At 46.3% G+C, this 18,192-nt stretch overlaps 1 protein-coding gene across 1 annotated transcript in view; it reads left to right on the top strand.

The window, feature by feature from the left end:
* Positions 1-18,192, top strand: part of LOC119396207 (metabotropic glutamate receptor 5) — a 410,873-nt gene that overhangs the window by 209,916 nt on the left and 182,765 nt on the right. The gene's annotated exons all lie outside the window — the stretch shown is intronic.

Raw genomic sequence — 18,192 nt, 5'->3', positions numbered from 1 at the left:
ATGGGCGTTACATTACCATAGCATGTGCCTGAGTGTAGCCGTTTCCCGTTTGCATATGTTACATGTGTCTTCTTTGTGTACTTCGGGTATGCGATTGAGGTTAAATGGATTCCGGAAGATATTTGTTTGTGGTTGGCATAGGGCCACTGCTTGTGCTGCCCAGCAGGCCCGCGAAACGGTGCCGAGACAAGATCTCAACGTCCCATCGTTGGAGACCTGAGCCCGAGTCGTCAAAAACCATGCAGGACAATGCAATAAAGTCACAACCAACCAATAGAGAGACAGAAAGGCATTATGGGAAAAGCTAGGGAGGTAAACTTGGTAGAACTGGTTGGCTACGTACCCTGCACGAGGGAAGAGGAAAAATCTAGATGCCGCCCTAATCATTGACCTAGGTGTTTGGTAGGAAGACTTGCACGTCGGCGTTCGTGTTCCCTGGTGTATTCCTTGCGTTAACGTTTTGTTTCGCGTTTTGTCGAAGCGGATCTTGGAGGCCATGCAGAAAGAAACTCGTGTTTGAGATCTGCTCCGCCAGGTGCCGCAATGAACCCAGCTGCTCTAAAGACTTTAAGCTGCTCACTAGAAAACGTCTGCTCTTTCAGTGAACTCATTCAATTAATTTTCGTTAATTATCCTGATGGCTAATTGGCCGTTATCTTAAGTAAACTAATGCTCCGATATCGTATGTATCCAAGATAACTCTGAAGTTGAACCGGAACCGTCAATTTCGTAACAGTTATATTTTTTTAAAACAAATTTTCTGAATATTCGGAATACCGGCAGCACAGGCTCAAGAGGAAGTGCCTGGAAGAGAAGCAAGAATGTTACTTGTTGTTCGTGCCATAAAAAAAAACAAAACAAAAGAATGCCAGCACCATAACAAGCGCTCACGATCCCATGGACACCAAAGCAGGCTGGCACACGTCAAGTCACTTTAATTCGAGAACTTGAACTCATAACTAGCGGAATCGACGAATAAAAAGCGGAGACGCACGATTAATCGAAAGTTGTAAATTGATCTTCTTGCGGCACCACTGAATATACGGTACCGTACATTTAATGGAAAAGGCAGACCGGGAGAGCATGCGTGCAACGGCGCACGGACAACACCAGTCACGAAAAAGAGGCGCGAGGAGCGAATACACTCGAACAACGTGATGAATATACTCGAACAACGTGATTAGCGATTACCCATCCGAGACATGCTTAAGCGTTCGAAGAAAGGATTAATTGAGGTAACCACCGTTTTGCGAGAAACAATGACGTGATCAACGTTAATTTTAGCCTTTTTTATGGCGCAATAAAGATGTAAGAGCGCATGCTATTCATGTTAAAGCGGAGATAACTGTTAATGTAGATTAGGGGAGATGTTCGCGGGAACGATGAAACAGAAGGAGCGCTGCGAAAGTATTGCCTCGCTCATGCAAACTTGCGCTGGATGACGGATCGAGGGAAAACAATTACACCGGCTTAAACTTCGGTAATTAATTGTCTGATCCGCGCGGCACCCTCGCGAGCCCCGGCGAAGTGTTTCGACGAGCCGCGTTTTTCGCCGCGTCACGTGGTCTGTTAATTACGGATTATCTGCCCGAGCGCCCGCGTTTTCGACGCTGTCGAGGCGAACGCCCACGCACTTCGTGTTGTCGCGCCTCTGGAAGTGTTCTTGAGCGTGTCGATTCAAAAGGGAAAGGGTGGGGGGAGGGGATACTGTCAGTGCAGCGAGTATAGGATGAGGGTGGGGAAGGGGGAGTCTCTGTGAACAGCGGGGACGGGGGTGTACGTCAGCGCATCAGCCGCAGGCACCGATGACAGGGGTGTCGGTATTAACAGAGTCGCTTGATGCATGTGGCGTTGTGCTGGCGTAGGTTAAGATATGCTATTAAGTAACAAGACGGCGAGATGGGCTAGTTGGTGAACGTTCATTTTTGAAGCGAAAGCTTTTTAAGCGCACGAAAAAACGAAGACAGAAGAACTAAGAATATGACAGGACAGCGCTTAGTTGTTCTGTCTTTGTTTTTCGTGCGCTTAAAAAGCTTTTGCTTTAAACATGTACGATTACGTAGTAATGCCCTAACCAAGGTTAGTCGGTGACAAGGCGTGAGCGCGCTGTTACTCTGACACTGTAGCGTCGCTTCAGAGAGGAACACTGTTTTGCGCTACAACGTAACTTCTCAAAAACTACACCTGCGGTAAGAGAGAAAGGAGACTGGAGAAAGGAGGTGGTATGAACAGCAGGCTGGGGGTTAGAACGAGCCAGTGAGCGCAGTGATGACGAGATGTAAGCTGTATTTTGTAGGATGTTATTGTATGAATTGCGATAAATATCGCATCTCATCTTAAAGGGCTCACACCACCATAGGGTAACGATTGCATTCCAAATGCCATTCTTTGTTATGCTTCCTCAGTAGTTAGTTGAGGTAGTGAGTAGTTGGGAGCACCGCACTAATTAACCCAACGAGAAATGAAAATTGAACGAAAGAAACTCATTAAGCCCGACATCTTCTTTCTACGAGGAAATCTACGAATTGATACCCAGCATCGAAATGCGTTACACTGAGGTTTACCACTGCAGGTAAACGTCAAGTAGATTCAGTGGTGCGTAGGTAAATTTTAATCAGTCACAATCGATTACGCACGCATGCACGCAGCGAATGCGTATCATGACATGCAGCTTCGTTTGAGCTATACCTTTTGTTTATATTTTTTTGCATTTTAAACAATACTTGCGTGCATAATCACAATATTGGTCTGCGCCGGACGTAAACCAATAAGCATCTGAGATATCCACAAACGACAGCTAATGCATGCTATATCTCCATATAACGACTGAAAGCAATCGCTTGATTTTTGTATGATGACTTGAAACAACATTCAAAAGAGCGGGTAAGCAAAACCGTCTCAGCCCCCTCGCTGTCAGGAAACCATCAAAAGTTCATTCGTCATTATTTTTGTCTAGACGATCCGCATGCCATCTAACAAAAGTAAGTAAAACAGCTTGAGGCGTAGTACATGCAAACGACAGTTTTATTTCAGTTGTTCGGGGGGCTCGAACGTGGTCTCTCGTCATCAAAAAGGGATTCGAAACGGTGAAAGAACGATGGGCTCGGGGGCGATATTACCGATATGGGGATATATGATTCTAGGAGTGGAATCTGATATGCTTTCGAGAAAACCCGTCTCGTCTCGGTCCATTCTCCATTGCGCCATTAACGATCAATATTGGGAAACACCGGCCCTTTTAGTGAGGTCGGGGGAGTTTACCTGTGGGCAACCGCCTCGGGCAGCCACACTTAATGAGATATGGCAAGCTGCTTCTCTTAAACCAACATGTATAAAGCACAGGTCGTTTCGTGTATGCTTGTACTTGTGTACATTTGTCTAAATCGGAAATGACATTAAGACGTTGAATACATACGGCAATGTTTCACTCTTCAACTGTGTATCGGACCGTCTCTTTGAAACTACTGTTGAATAAGTACGATTCTGTCGTGTGTAAGGCATTTTCTCCCCCAGAAATGCGGGCACGACAGATCATGAGTATCATTTCAACTATGGCGTTCTTGATGAGTCTTTGGCAATTAAATAACACAAACACATGTTCATATTATTATTCTTATATCTTCGGAAAGAGAGTATTATTCTTCATATCTTGCATTCGCACGTCTACATTTCAAAGCGCTGCACGTGGAAATGATAATAAAAAACAAGGTAATCTACAGCAGTTTGTTCTGAGAATATTATTTCCCGAGCAACCTTTTATCTGCTTTGAGATTAATCCGTATGATCGAAGAGTAACAATATTTTATTATCTGATATCAGTCCTCAGACAAGAGCATGTATACAAAGGATATTAAGAAATGATTGATACATACCGCAGTGCAATGAGTGCAAAGCGCAAATGGCAGCGCAGAGTTTATTACATAACCACTGGAGGGTAGCTGGCGTGACCCCTTCGAAAATTAAGGGGAATTTAGATTGGTGCAAGAAAAAAATATATTGACAACGAAAGTGTGCAAAGATGTCCTCTTTTTTTTTTCTGCGCTGAATGCGGCACGTATCTTCATATTTCGTGTGAGCGAAACACGTGAGAGTGGGAGAGAAATGGCGGTGAATAGAAAGCTACCAGCTCTCGAATGTGTTGCATATAACTTGCGCAAAGTGAGCACCGACGAAAGATATTGTAACGGCACACGAACCAGGCGTTGTGAATTTGCACGCCATTGTGCGGTACAGTACAGTAACCCATAGGAGCAGCGTTCCGACGCATCATCCAAAAGACCCGTATACAGCTCCGCTTTCGTTCCTTCGTACGCGTTCGCTAACGTTTGATCCCGCATTTCTGCAGCTCCACATATTAATCAACAAAAAAATCACAGCATATCCACGGAGTGAATGATGATGAGTGGGCGAAGCTGCGGAGGTTCATCGGTAAACCGTGAATCTTCCGTGAATTCTGCCCAGTACATCATCACCGACGTGAGATCGGGCGCGTTTATACTAAAGGTTCGATGAGTTATGACGACTTGCAGCTCACTTTAATTTTACATGTACGCTGTGAATTTTCATTGTTTAGAAAACCATTGCTTTAGAAAACACCTTGCGTCTTTCGTTAAGCAGCTGGCGTCTTTTTCGTTTTGCTTTAGAAACATCTGGCGTTCTTTCGTTTTGTTTTTACAAAACATCTGGCGTCTTTCGTTGGTTTATTTCATCAATCAACGGCGTTTTGAACAAAATTTTTATTGTTTAATCACGCACAGGAGAAATCTCACCAGGCACTACCTTGGAGGTAAACAATGGCTGCTAATGGGAATGAGAGACAGAAGAAGTCGGCTTTTAGCTAACACTTACACTTCCACAGAGACAGAAGAATTCGGCTTTTAGTTAACGCGCACGCTGCGAATTTTTTATTGTTCAACAACGCACAGGAGAAATCTCCCACCGGCACCACCTTGGAGGTCAAAGGGTAAGACTTGTTACTCACTACTACGAGCACGACGAGGGACGAACGGGTGCCGCCTTAAGGAGCTTCGCCCCTAAAAGTAGGGTTATCGAAGCTCGAGGTATGTTATTGAATATTAATGTATGTACACAGTATGCAGCGTGAGCAAAGTGACACAAGTAGAGTACGCGAACGCAGAGGCACTGTGCCGTACGTGTGCTGCTAATAAACTTCAACTTCCAAGTCCATGTGTCGTCTATTTTGCTTGAAATTTCTTCGTTGTGTCGTAACTGACAAGGTCGAACTACTGCGTCAACGTTGGCGTGCGGACTTGTTATATTGTGACTTGAACTGCTAGCGTAGCGCGATCAATAAAAATCGCAGCATATCCACGGAGTGAATGATGATGAGTGGGCGAAGCTGCGGAGGTTCATCGGTAAACCGTGAATCTTCCGTGAATTCTGCCCAGTACATCATCACCGACGTGAGATCGGGCGCGTTTATACTAAAGGTTCGATGAGTTATGACGACTTGCAGCTCACTTTAATTTTACATGTACGCTGTGAATTTTCATTGTTTAGAAAACCATTGCTTTAGAAAACACCTTGCGTCTTTCGTTAAGCAGCTGGCGTCTTTTTCGTTTTGCTTTAGAAACATCTGGCGTTCTTTCGTTTTGTTTTTACAAAACATCTGGCGTCTTTCGTTGGTTTATTTCATCAATCAACGGCGTTTTGAACAAAATTTTTATTGTTTAATCACGCACAGGAGAAATCTCACCAGGCACTACCTTGGAGGTAAACAATGGCTGCTAATGGGAATGAGAGACAGAAGAAGTCGGCTTTTAGCTAACACTTACACTTCTACAGAGACAGAAGAATTCGGCTTTTAGTTAACGCGCACGCTGCGAATTTTTTATTGTTCAACAACGCACAGGAGAAATCTCCCACCGGCACCACCTTGGAGGTCAAAGGGTAAGACTTGTTACTCACTACTACGAGCACGACGAGGGACAAACGGGTGCCGCCTTAAGGAGCTTCGCCCCTAAAAAACGAAGAGCACATACTAGCGGATGAAGTTACTAACTTAATCCACCACTACTACCTCATTGCTCACTGGTTACTAGCTTTGACAGACCAGACTTAGCCCCGTATTCAGAAACGCTTTTCGACTTGACTTGCCACCGCCTTGGGCAGCGCGTTCGAAACGCGTTTGCACTGCCTTGGCACAGCCTAAAGGCAGCGCGTTCGAAACGCGTTGAAGGCGGTGGCAAGTCAAGTTCAAGTGAAGGAGCGTTTCTGAATACGGGGGTTAATACACGCTGCTTTTACGAAGCAGTCGCTAACTTGCCACGTTTTCGCAAACTGTTGCACTCCAGCTTTCTATGTTTATACTGTGGGAATCTCGCCCATCGCGAGGCTGGCGTGACATGTGCTGCGCTCCTGTGTTGCGCGTGGCCCACTCACGGGCTTTAAAAGCGGCAGCCGTGGCGCGGCCCGGAGAGTCGGTGACGGAATGCTGTGTGCGCCGGAGGGGTGTGCCCCGCCGGGGCCAAGGTTAGGGGCGAGTGCGTGTGCCCACGTTATTGTACCGTGTAGCTTTCGCATAGTTTTGTTAGTGGTATTAAACATTTATTTTTGAGTTCAACCGGCCAGCATCACTTCCTTGGCGGCACGACGGCGCGAACCCCTCGATACTACTAACGCCCGAAATCCGCAGGTGCACGCCGGTCAAGTTAAAGGACCCCTGACACCGAATTTGGAAACTCGAGATGCTTGTGTTGTTTGATAGTCCTGCATGCGGGGGCACTTCTGACCGATTATGAGTGACGAGCGTTGCCTTTAAGATATTTTAATTTGGTTTTAAAGTAAGCCTGAGTGCTCATCTGAATTTTGAACTCCTATCAACATAACCACTAGTATGACGTAGACGTAGGCCCCTTGTGACGTTGCAGAGGTAAAGCAAGTGTTGTCGACGTCACAGACAGAAATATGCGCGGTGCATGCACTGTGGTATATTGCGAAGCGTGTTTGCTCTCCCACCTTCTCCTTCTTCGGTACGTGTCGGCAGGCAGCGTGAGCTCTCCGTGTGTGTGTTCTCCAACTGGCAGTTCAACAAGCGCGTGGCTGACGTCACCCAATACTGAGCGCACATCATCACGCGTGCCCCGAGGCGCGACCGCCGCGGCGCGGCGCTAGTTTCTTATCCTCTTTCGGCGCGCGTTTTGAACCTACACTAAAAATGACTACAATTAACGCTGCTAGGATTATTTAGACATCACGTTGGAGGATTTACGGTGTCATTCCGTGATTACAAGACATAGACATACTTATTACAACATAAATGTCACAAACAAGAAATCGGCTGTCAGGGGCCCTTTAAGCGTAAGGGTATGTCGTCTCATTATCATAGGGCCGTCTTCAGAAAGCTTTCATTTCGCAGGTACTCTTTGCCATTGGCCAGCCGGCATCGCTAAATATATGTCCAGCATTACGATTGGCTGAAAATTTCTTACAGAACAATTCTAGCCTAAGACGTTTGTGCGAGTACGGGCCGTTATCTGTTATGTTGTTACATATGTGGCCGTCTCAGTGCGACGTTGTGGCAGTTAATGCGTCGATGAACAGCGTGTGTTATTAATCATAAGGTTGGAATATTATTTATTTAGGTATTACCCATCTATCGTTTTGGTGAACATATTTGCAGACTGTACGTTGCGCATGCGTTAAGGTTCTCAGCTTTATGTGTTTATTCATCCGAATACGTACATGCTTATCGATAACTATCGGTCCTTCTGAATTTTTCGGCTTTATATACTCACAGGGTCCTTCTCAAAATGATTTCGCGTATTATTTTGCACGTTTTATTGTTTGATGCGCTGTTTCTTTTTTTTTTCGACTGTTAATTTCCTTACAATGCGGCGTTCCTGACTGAAGTCAGCATATCTGTGCGCTACAAGGGTTGTGGTATGTTCGCAGTATGAGATAAGCTAGAGAGAAAGAGGGAGAGGGAAGGAAGAATAATGAATGAAACAAAGCCGCCGCGGTAGTCCTGTGGCAGGGGTGCTTGACTGCTGACCCAAAGGTCACGGGATCGAATCCCAGCTCCGGCTGCCGAATTTACATGGAGGCAAAGTGCTAGAGGCCTATGTGCTTAGATTTAAGTGCACGTTAAAGAACGCCAGGTTGTAGAAATTTCCAGGGCCCTCCACTACGGCGCTCCTCATAATCATATCGTGGTTTTGGGACGTAAAAACCTAACAGGTATTATTTAAAGAAAGAAAGAAAGAAAGAAAGAAAGAAAGAAAGAAAGAAAGAAAGACAGAAAGAAAGAAAGAAAGAAAGAAAGAAAGAAAGAAAGAAAGAAAGAAAGAAAGAAAGAAAGAAAGAAAGAAAGAAAGAAAGAAAGAAAGAAAGAAAGAAAGAAAGAAAGAAAGAAAGAAAGAAAGAAAGAAAAACTGCGTAGATTACTGAATATAATGCATCAACCGTGCTTATTTGGGACCATATAACTGATGCAGCCACCAGGTTACGTTTCTCTGCGGTAACATAAAGAGCGGTGAATTCTGTTGACGTAGGGAACAAGAAATTGCTGTGCCTCGGATGCGAAACACATCAGGGGCGTGCAAGGGCCTGTTCGTTCCCTAAAAACTCTTAAGGCAGTTCACGCCAGAAGCGTTGCGTAGAAAGTTGAGCAACGCTTCAGCTCTAAGTTATGTTATGCGGAAAGAAACGTGTACGATAATAACAAAAAAATTAGAATATGAATTGACCGCCCGGGTCTGAGGAATTATAATTTAATATGCAGCTTCACGCTCGCGGTTCGTGATCGCGTAAGACGGGAAACTGCGAGGGCCTCTCGAGCAGTGAAGTCAGTGTAAAAGGGCACAAAACTGGCAGAGCCTGATTAGCCTGACGCAGTTAGGTGTATCTTGCGCACAAGGGAGAAATAAATGAGATAGCGGGTTGTGAGATGGCGGTGCATAAAAAAAAGAATGTGTGTAAAGATAAGCAATTACTGTTATAGTTCTTGTTCTATTTAATCGGTCCTATTATGTTCCATATTTTCTTCAAGCAAGCGGATTTTTCAGTTATGTAGGCGACGGACACGCAACTGGATACAGAGGGCGAACGTTCCTTAAAGTTATTAAGTTAAAACTTTCGAGCATATATAGTACATGCGGTTCGTGTAAGTCTTCAGCCATCTTGCTGCGGAAACATTAACGTTTTAAAGTTTTCAGTATCATCTCATCTGCTTTTGCGCGTGTATACGTACTGCGTTAAATATCGTGGGCACTGAAGAAGGGAAGCTTCGGCTTGCGCGCACGTATTACCTATACTTATTTGAATATCCTGGCCACATAAGCAGGAATCTTCGGCCGTTCGGCATTAAAACAGGTAGGAAACGTATAATTGCCTTATTCTCATTCCGATTTTAACGAACGAGAGCTCGAGGGGTTCCAAAAAAGAGTATCTGCTCCGCCAGGTGCCGCGACGAACCCAGCTGCTCATAAGAAAAGCGTCTGCTCTTTCAGTGAACTCATTCAATTAATTTTCGTTAATTATCGTGACAGCTAATTGACCCTAATATTAAGTAAACTAATGCTCCGATATCGTATGTATCCAAGATAACTCTGAACTTAACCTGGAACCGTCAATTTCGTAACAGTTATATCTTTTTTTTCAAACAAATTTTCTGAACATTAGGAAAACCGGCAGCACACGCTCAAGCGGAAGTGCCTGGAAAAGAAGCAAGAGTGTTACTTGGTGTTCGTGCCAGAACAAATAAAAAAAGAAAGAAAGAGACAAAAGACTGCCAGCACCATAACAAGCGCTCATGATCCCATGGACACCAAAGCAGGCTGGCTCACGTCAGATCACTTTCATTCGAGAACTTGAAACTAATAACTAGCGGAATCGACGAATAAAAAGCGGAGACGCACGATTAATCGAAAGTTGTAAATTGATCTTCTTGCGGCACCATTGAATATACGGTACCGTACATTTAATGAAGAAGGCAGACCGGGAGAGCAAGCGTGCAACTGCGCACGGACAACACCAGTCGGGAGAAAGAGGCGCGAGGAGTGAACACACTCGAACAACGTGATTAGCTATTACCCATCCGAGACATGCTGAAGCGTTCGAAGGAAGGATTAATTGAGGTAACAACCGTTTTGCGAGTAACAATGACGTGATCAACGTTAATTTTAGCCTTTTTTATGGCGCAATAAAGACACAAAAGCGCATACTATTCACTTTAAAGTGGAGATAACTGTTAATATAGATTAGGGGAGATGTTCGCGGGAACAATGAAATCGAAGAAGGAGCGCTGCGAAAGTATTGCCTCGCTCATGCAAAATTGCGCTGGATGACGGATCGAGGGAAAACAATTACACCGGCTTAAACTTCGGTAATTAATTGTCTGATCCGCGCTTTACTCTCGCGAACCGGCGCGAAGTGTTTCGGCGAGCTGCATTTTTCGACGCGTCACGTAGTCTGTTAATTACGGATTATATATCTGCCTGAGCGCCCGCGTTTTCGACGCTGTCGAGGCGAGCGCCCACGCACTTCGTGTCGTCGCGCCCCTGGAAGCGTTCTTGAGCGTGTCGATTCAAAAGGGAAAGGGGGAGGGGGGAGGGGATACTGTCAGAGCAGCGGGTATAGGATGAAGATGGGGAAGGGGAAGGCTCTGTGAACGACGGGACGGGGATGTCAGCGCATCAGCCGCAGGCACCGATGACGGGGGTATCGGTACAACAGAGTCGCTTGATGCGTGCGTCGTTGTGCTGGCATAGGTTAAGATACACAATTAAGTAACAAGGCGGCGAGATGGGCTAGATGGCGAATATTCATGTTTAAAGCGAAAGCTTTTTAAGCTCACGAAAAACGAAGACAGAAGAACTAAGGATTTGACAGGACAGCGCTTAGTTCTTCTGTCTTAGTTTTTCGTGCGCTTAAAAAGATTTTGCTTTAAACATGTACGCTTACGTAGAAGTGCCCTAACCAAGGTTAGTCGGTGGCAAGGCGTGAACGCGCTGTTACGCTGACACTGTAGCGTCGCTTCAGAGAGGAACACTGTTTTGCGCTACAACGTAACTTCTCAAAAACTACACCTGCGGTAAGAGAGAAAGGAGACTGGAGACAAGGAGGTGGTATGAGCAGCAGGCTGGAGGTTAGAACTAGCTATACAGTGCGCGCGGTGATGACGAGATGTGAGCTGTATTTGTAGGATGTTAGTGTATGAATTGCGACAAATATCGCATCTCATCTTGAAGGGCTCACACCAGCTTAGGGTAACGATTGCATTCCAAATGCCATTCTTTGTTATGCTTCCTCAGTAGTTAGTACGGTGCTCCGAACTACTCAATACCTCAACTAACTACCCCAACGAGAAATGAAAATTGAACGGAAGAAACTCATTAATCCCGACATCTTCTTTCTACGAGGGAATCTATGAACTGATACCCAGCATCAAAATGCGTTACACTGAGGTATGCCAGGGCAGGTAAACGTCAAGTAGATTCAGTGGTGCGTAGGTAAATTTTAATCAGTCACAATCGATTACGCACGCATGCACGCAGCGAATGCGTATCATAACATGCAGCTACGTTTGAGCTATACCATTTGTTTATATATTTTTTTGCATTTTAAACAATACTTGCGTGCGTAATCACAATATTGGTCTGCGCCGGACGTAAACCAATAAGCATCTGAGATATCCAAAAACGACAGCTAATGCATGCTATATCTCCATATAACGACTGCAAGCAATCGCTTGATTTTTGTATGATGACTTGAAACAACATTTAATAGAGCGGGTAAGCAAAACCGTCTCAGCCCCCTCGCTGTCAGGATACCATCAAAAGTGCATTCGTCATTATTTTTGTCCTAGACGATCCGCATGCCACCTATTAAAAGTAAGTAAAACAGCTCGAGATGTAGTACATGCAAACGACAATTTTATTTCAGTGGTTCGGGGGGCTCAAACGTAGTCTCTCGTCATCAAAAAGTTATTCGAAACGGTGAAAGAACGATGGGCTCGGGGGCGATATTACCGATACGGCGATATATGAATCTGGGAGTGGAATCCGATATGCTTGCGTCAAAACACGTCTCGTCTCGTCTCCTTCTCCGTGGCGCCATTAAAAACCAATATTGGGAAACACCGGCCCTTTTAGTGAGATCGGGGCAGTTTACCTGCGGGCAACCGCCTCTGGCAGACATACTTAATGAGATATGGCAAGCTGCTTCTCTTAAACCAACATGTATAAAGCACAGGTCGTTTCGAGTATGCTTGTATTTGTAGTGTACGTTTGTCTAAATTGGAAATGACATTAAGACTTTGAATACATACGGCAATGTTTCACTCTTCAACTGTGTATCGGACCGTCTCTTTGAAACCACTCTTGGATAAGTACGATTCTGTCGTGTGTAAGGTATTTTTTTTGAGAAATGTGGCCACGGCGGTTCATGAGCATCATTTCAATTATGGCTTTCTTGATGAGTATTTGACGAATAAGTAACACAAACACATGTTCGTATTGTTATTCTTATATCTTCGGAGTGAGAATATTATTATCCTTATCTTGCCTTCGCACATCTACATTTCATAGCGCTGCACGTGCAAATGATAATAAAAAACAAGCTAATCTACACCAGTTTGTTCTGAGAATATTATTTCCCGAGCAACCTCTTATCTGCTTTGAGATCAATCAGTATGATCGAAGAGTAACAATATTTTATTATCTGATATGCAGTCCTCAGACAAGAGCATGTCTACAAAGAAGAATGAGAAATGATTGGTGCATACCGCAGTGCAGTGAGTGGTATGAGCAAATGGTAGCACAAAGTTTATTACACAACCACTGGAGGGTAGCTGGCGTGACCCCTTCGAAAATTAAGGGGAATCGAGATCGATGCAAGAAAAAAGTATATTGACAACGAAAGTGTGCAAAAATGTCCTCTTTTTTTTTCTGCGCTGAATGCGGCACGTATCTTCATATTTCGTGTGAGCGAAACACGTGAGAGTGGGAGAGAAATGGCAGTGAATAGATAGCTACCAGCTCTCGAATGTGTTGCATATAACTTGCGCAAAGTGAGCACCGACGAAAGATATTGTAACGGCACACGAACCAGGCGTTGTGAATTTGCACGCCATTGTGCGGTACAGTACAGTAACCCATAGGAGCAGCGTTCCGACGCATCATCCTAAAGACCCGTAGAGCTCCGCTTTCGTTCCTTCGTACGCGTTCGCTAACGTTTGATCCCGCATTTCTGCAGCTCCACATATTAATCAACAAAAAGTAGGGTTATGGAAGCTCGAGGTATGTTATTGAATATTAATGTATGTACACAGTATGCAACGTGAGCAAAGTGACACAAGTAGAGTACGCGAACGCAGAGGCACTGTGCCGTACGTGGGCCGCTAACAAAGTTCAACTTCCAAGCCCATGTGTCGTCTGACTTGCTTGAAATTTCTTCGTTGTGTCATAACTAAGAAGGTCGAACTACTGCGCGAACGTTGCCATGCGGGGCTTGTTATATTGTGACTTGAACTGCTAGCGTAGCGCAATCAATAAAAAAAAAGAAGAGCACATACCAGCGGATGAAGTTACTAACTTAATCCATCATTACTACCTCATTGCTGACTGGTTACTAGCTTCGACAGACCAGACTTAATACACGCTGCTTTTACGAAGCCGTCGCTAACTTGCTACGTTTTCGCGAACTGTTGCACTCCAGCTTTTCATGTTTATACTAACGCCCGAAATCCGCAGGTGCACGCCGGTCAGGTTAAGCGTAAGGTTACGTCATCTCATTATCATGGGGCCGCCTTCAGAAAGCTTTCATTTCTTAAGTACTATTTGCTATTGGCACACCGGGTGGTAGAAATTTCCAGGGCCCTCCACTACGGCGTTTCTTATAATCATATCGTGGTTTTGGGACGTAAAACCCCAACAGTTATTATTTAAAGAAAGAAAGAAAGAAAGAAAGAAAGAAAGAAAGAAAGAAAGAAAGAAAGAAAGAAAGAAAGAAAGAAAGAAAGAAAGAAAGAAAGAAAGAAAAAAAAAGGAAGAAAGAAAGAAAGAAAAACTGCGTAGATTACTGAATATAATGCATCAACCGTGCTTATTTGGGACCATATAACTGATGCAGCCACCAGGTTACGTTTCTCTGCGGTAACATAAAGAGCGGTGAATTCGCTTAACGTGGGGAACAGGAAATTGCTGTATCTCGAAAGCGAAACACTACAGGGACGCGCAAGGGCCTGTTCGTTCCCTAAAAACTTGTAAGGCAGCTCGCACCAGAAGCATTGCGTAGAAAGTTGAGCAACGGTTCAGCTCTATAAGGCATGTTATGCCGAAAGAAGCGTGTACGCTAATAACAAAAAAATAGGATATGAATTAACCGCCAGGGTCTGAGGAATTCTAATTTAATATGCAGCTTCATGCTCGCGGTTCGTGATCGCGTAAGACGGGAAACTGCGAGAGCCTCTCGAGCAGTAAGTCAGTGTAAAAGGGCACAAAACTGGCAGAGCCTGATTAGCCTGACGCAGTTAGGTGTATCTTGCGCACAAGGGAGAAATAAATGAGATAGCGGGTTGTGAGATAGCGGTACATAAAGAAAAATAATGTGAAGATAAGCAATTACTGTTATATTTTTTGTTCTATATAATAGGTCTTATTATGTTCCCTATTTCGTTGAAGCGCGCGAATTTTTCTGTTATATAGGCGGCGGAAACGTTACAGATACAGAGGGCGAATGTTGCCTAACGTTGGTAATCTAAAACTTTCGAGCATATATAGTACATGCATTTCGTGTAAGTCTTCACCTATCTTGCTGCGGAAACATAACGTTTTAGAGTTTGCTTAAAGTTTTTAAGTTTGCTCACTTGCTTTGCGTGTGTACGTATTGCGTTAAATATCATAGGTTCTGAAGAAGGGAAGCTTCGGCTTGCGCACACGTATTACCTATACCTATTTGAATATGCTGGCCAGATAAGCAGGAATCCTCGGCTGCTCGGCATTAAAACAGGTAGGAAACGTATAATCGCCTTATTCTCATTCAGATTTTAATGAACGAGAGCTCGAGGGGTTCCAAAAAAGCGTATCCTTACATATTTTTTACGTCTTCGCGATAACCAAGTGGCGTTTTCTGCAGAGATTCAACAGCGTTCGAGTGCTGTAAAAAATTTGTTTCTATAGCCGGGTCATGCCCTTTCGATGTTTTTCACGGGTTCAAGACGGTGCGACGCTAGCCTGCCTCGCTGATAGTACATAGTGGGTGGCGTAAAAGATGGCGCGTAATTAACCGCGTTCAAACGAGCGGCGATAAGCTCCGAAAGAGTTTTCTCTCCGCGCTGAGCGTGACCCTTCCGGGAGCGGCTAATGGAAAAATTCTTGAACTTCCGCTGCCCATAACCTTCCTCCCCGGTGCCGCCTTTTAAAACACCGTATCACGTACGTGGAAGCCGGTGACCATAATAGCCAACTGCTGAGAGTGAATTCAACGCTGGAGAACGCGCTGCGAGATAAAGCCTGTCCCCCGAGATTACCGTAAAATCTCGGTCGTCGTTTTACACCGGAGAAAAAAAAAAGGTGTAAGTGAGGAGGCGGTGAAACGAGATCGATTTGGGGTGTAAAGTCTGGTGAACGATTTAAATTACCTCGTTAAGATATATTACATTATCTCCGTGTGCTTCGCTTTTGCACTGTTTAACCTGTGTACCTGAATACGACGCCTCGGTTTGGATAACCAGCCGAGGAATAGAGACAACTATTCGCAATGCCCATAGACTGTCGCACCGCCAGGCGGAATTCAGGAGCGTCCTCTCGAGGAGGGTTAGTAGACGACAAAATGGCAGCACTACGCAGTCACTCCCTCGTTCGGCTGTGCTAACCTCAGTGTTAACGCGTTGGCAAGAAAGGAACACTACGACTTTGCATGTTCCCTGCATCAGTGAACAAACCGGGCCCTCCGTGACACAAGAAATCTGATTCGTTCTTGCGAGGCGCGAAGTTTTCGTGAAAATACGTGGCAACTCGCGCTTTCAATGCTAGCCTTCAGCCTTCAGCACTTCAGCAGAAGATCACGACCTTCGCCTGCGTCAGGTTTTCACGCGGCTCCGGAAATATGGACTTGTCGTCAACGGATCGAAGAGCGAGTTTGGAGTTTCCTCACTGGACTTCCTTGGCCATCGCGTGGATTCCCGTGGGATCACTCCACCGACGGCGCGCGTGGAAACTATATTGCAGTTTCCACGGCCAACAACTACGAAGAAACTGCGTGAATTCCTCGGGCTTGCAAACTATTACCGTCGGTTTATTCCACACTGCGCGGCCATCTTGCAACCGCTACATGCACTTCTTTCCGGTCAAACGAAGCCGAACGCTTCCATCTCCTGGACAGACGACGCTGAGACAGCTTTCAGTTCCATCAAGGAAGCTCTGGCTAACGCAACGCTCCTCGCGCATCCAAAGAGCGACGCCATCACGTCACTCACCGTCGATGCCTCCGACGTCGCCATCGGAGCAGTCCTGCAGCAGTTGGTCGACGGAGTTTGGCAGCCGGTCGCTTTCTTCTCTAGGAAACTCTCACAGACCGAGTCCCGTTACAGCACGTTCGGTCGCGAACTACTCGCGGCCTATTTGGCTGTCAAGCATTTTCGTCACGTCCTCGAAGGTCGGCAATTCCATATCCTCACCGACCACAAGCCGCTCACGTCTACCTCGACCGCTACCAACTCTGCCCACACCCCACGTGAGATCCGCCAGCTTGCCTACCTATCGGAGTTCACGAGCGATATCCGGCACATCAGTGGCAGACAACCCCGTGGCTGACGCACTATCCCGCGTAGAAATCAACGCAACGGTGGATGAGCGCCCGCCAGTCGACTTTGCAGCCATGGCTTCTGCACAACAGGAGGACAGCGAACTTCAGGTTCTCCGACGCCAAGAGAACTCCCTCAAGTTCGAAGATGTCCAACTTCCAGGCTGCGTGATTCCCCTCGTTTGTGACACGTCTACCGGTTGTCCTCGACCGTACGTCCCAGCGCCATTTCGCCGCAGTGTCTTTGACGCCTTGCATTCCTTGTCGCACCCCGGCATACGTGCGACTCAACGCCTCATCACAGCGCGATATCTATGGCCACGTATGAACATCGACGTCCGCCGCTGGACACGTGCTTGTCTCAAGTGCCAGCAAACCAAAGTCCAGCGTCACACAGTCAGCCCACTGGGTACCTTCACACCTCCTGACTCACGGTTCAGTCACGTGCACCTGGACCTCGCAGGCCCTTTGCCCCCATCGGAAAACCGCCGGTATATATTAACGTGCGTAGACCGGTTCACGCGGTGGCCTGAGGCACTACCGCTCACCACCATCACCGCAGAGTCAGTTGCCCACGGACTCATCACCGTGTGGATAAGCCGCTACGGAGTTCCCAAGACCATCACAACAGATCGAGGTCGTCAGTTTGACTCCGCGCTCTTCCGGACTTTGTCCCGCATGCTTGGTGTCAACCACATCAAGACGACAGCCTACCACCCTATGTCGAATGGCATGGTTGAGCGGTTTCACCGCCAACTCAAAGCCTCGCTCATGGACTCACGATCATTGATACCCTGGACGGAGCGACTGCCACTCGTCCTCCTCTCCCTTCGCAGCACGATACGCACGGACGCTTCTTGCTCCTCAGCTGAGCTCGTTTTTGGCACGACCTTAAGGCTTCCTGGCCAGTTTTTCGACGTGTCTCCGGTACCACCAATGGACGTCGCTGATTATGCCAGTCGCCTCAGGAACGCCATGAAAGACGTGTCTCCCATCCCACCACGTCAACACTCACGCCCAAGTTTCGTCAGTCGTGCTCTGCGGGATTGCACACACGTCTTCGTACGGCACGACGATATCAGACCACCACTACAACCGCCTTACGACGGACCCTTTAGAGTCATCAAGCGTTGCCCCAAGCATTTTGTTCTGCTGCTCAATGGACGCGAGGACAGTGTCTCCATTGACCGCATTAAGCCGGCCTTCCTCGACACCGACGCCGTCCTCGCAGACGACAAGCCATCCTCCAACACCAGACGAACGCGCTTCGCAACAGTAGCAACTACCAGCTACTCATAAGGATCGCTCCTTCGCGCACTGGCTACCTCGCTAGAGGGGGGGGGGGGGGGGGCTATGGCGAGCCGTCAACGCGAGAGAAGACGACGAAGTTGCGCTTCAGCTGCTCCGCACGTTGGAGCCTAGCGCGTG

The sequence above is a fragment of the Rhipicephalus sanguineus genome, chromosome 6 (genome assembly GCF_013339695.2).
Source record: "Rhipicephalus sanguineus isolate Rsan-2018 chromosome 6, BIME_Rsan_1.4, whole genome shotgun sequence".
NCBI classification, from domain to species: Eukaryota; Metazoa; Arthropoda; class Arachnida; order Ixodida; family Ixodidae; genus Rhipicephalus; species Rhipicephalus sanguineus.
The sequence above is the reverse complement of the archived record's forward strand: the minus strand, read 5'-3'. Positions and strand labels throughout refer to the sequence as shown.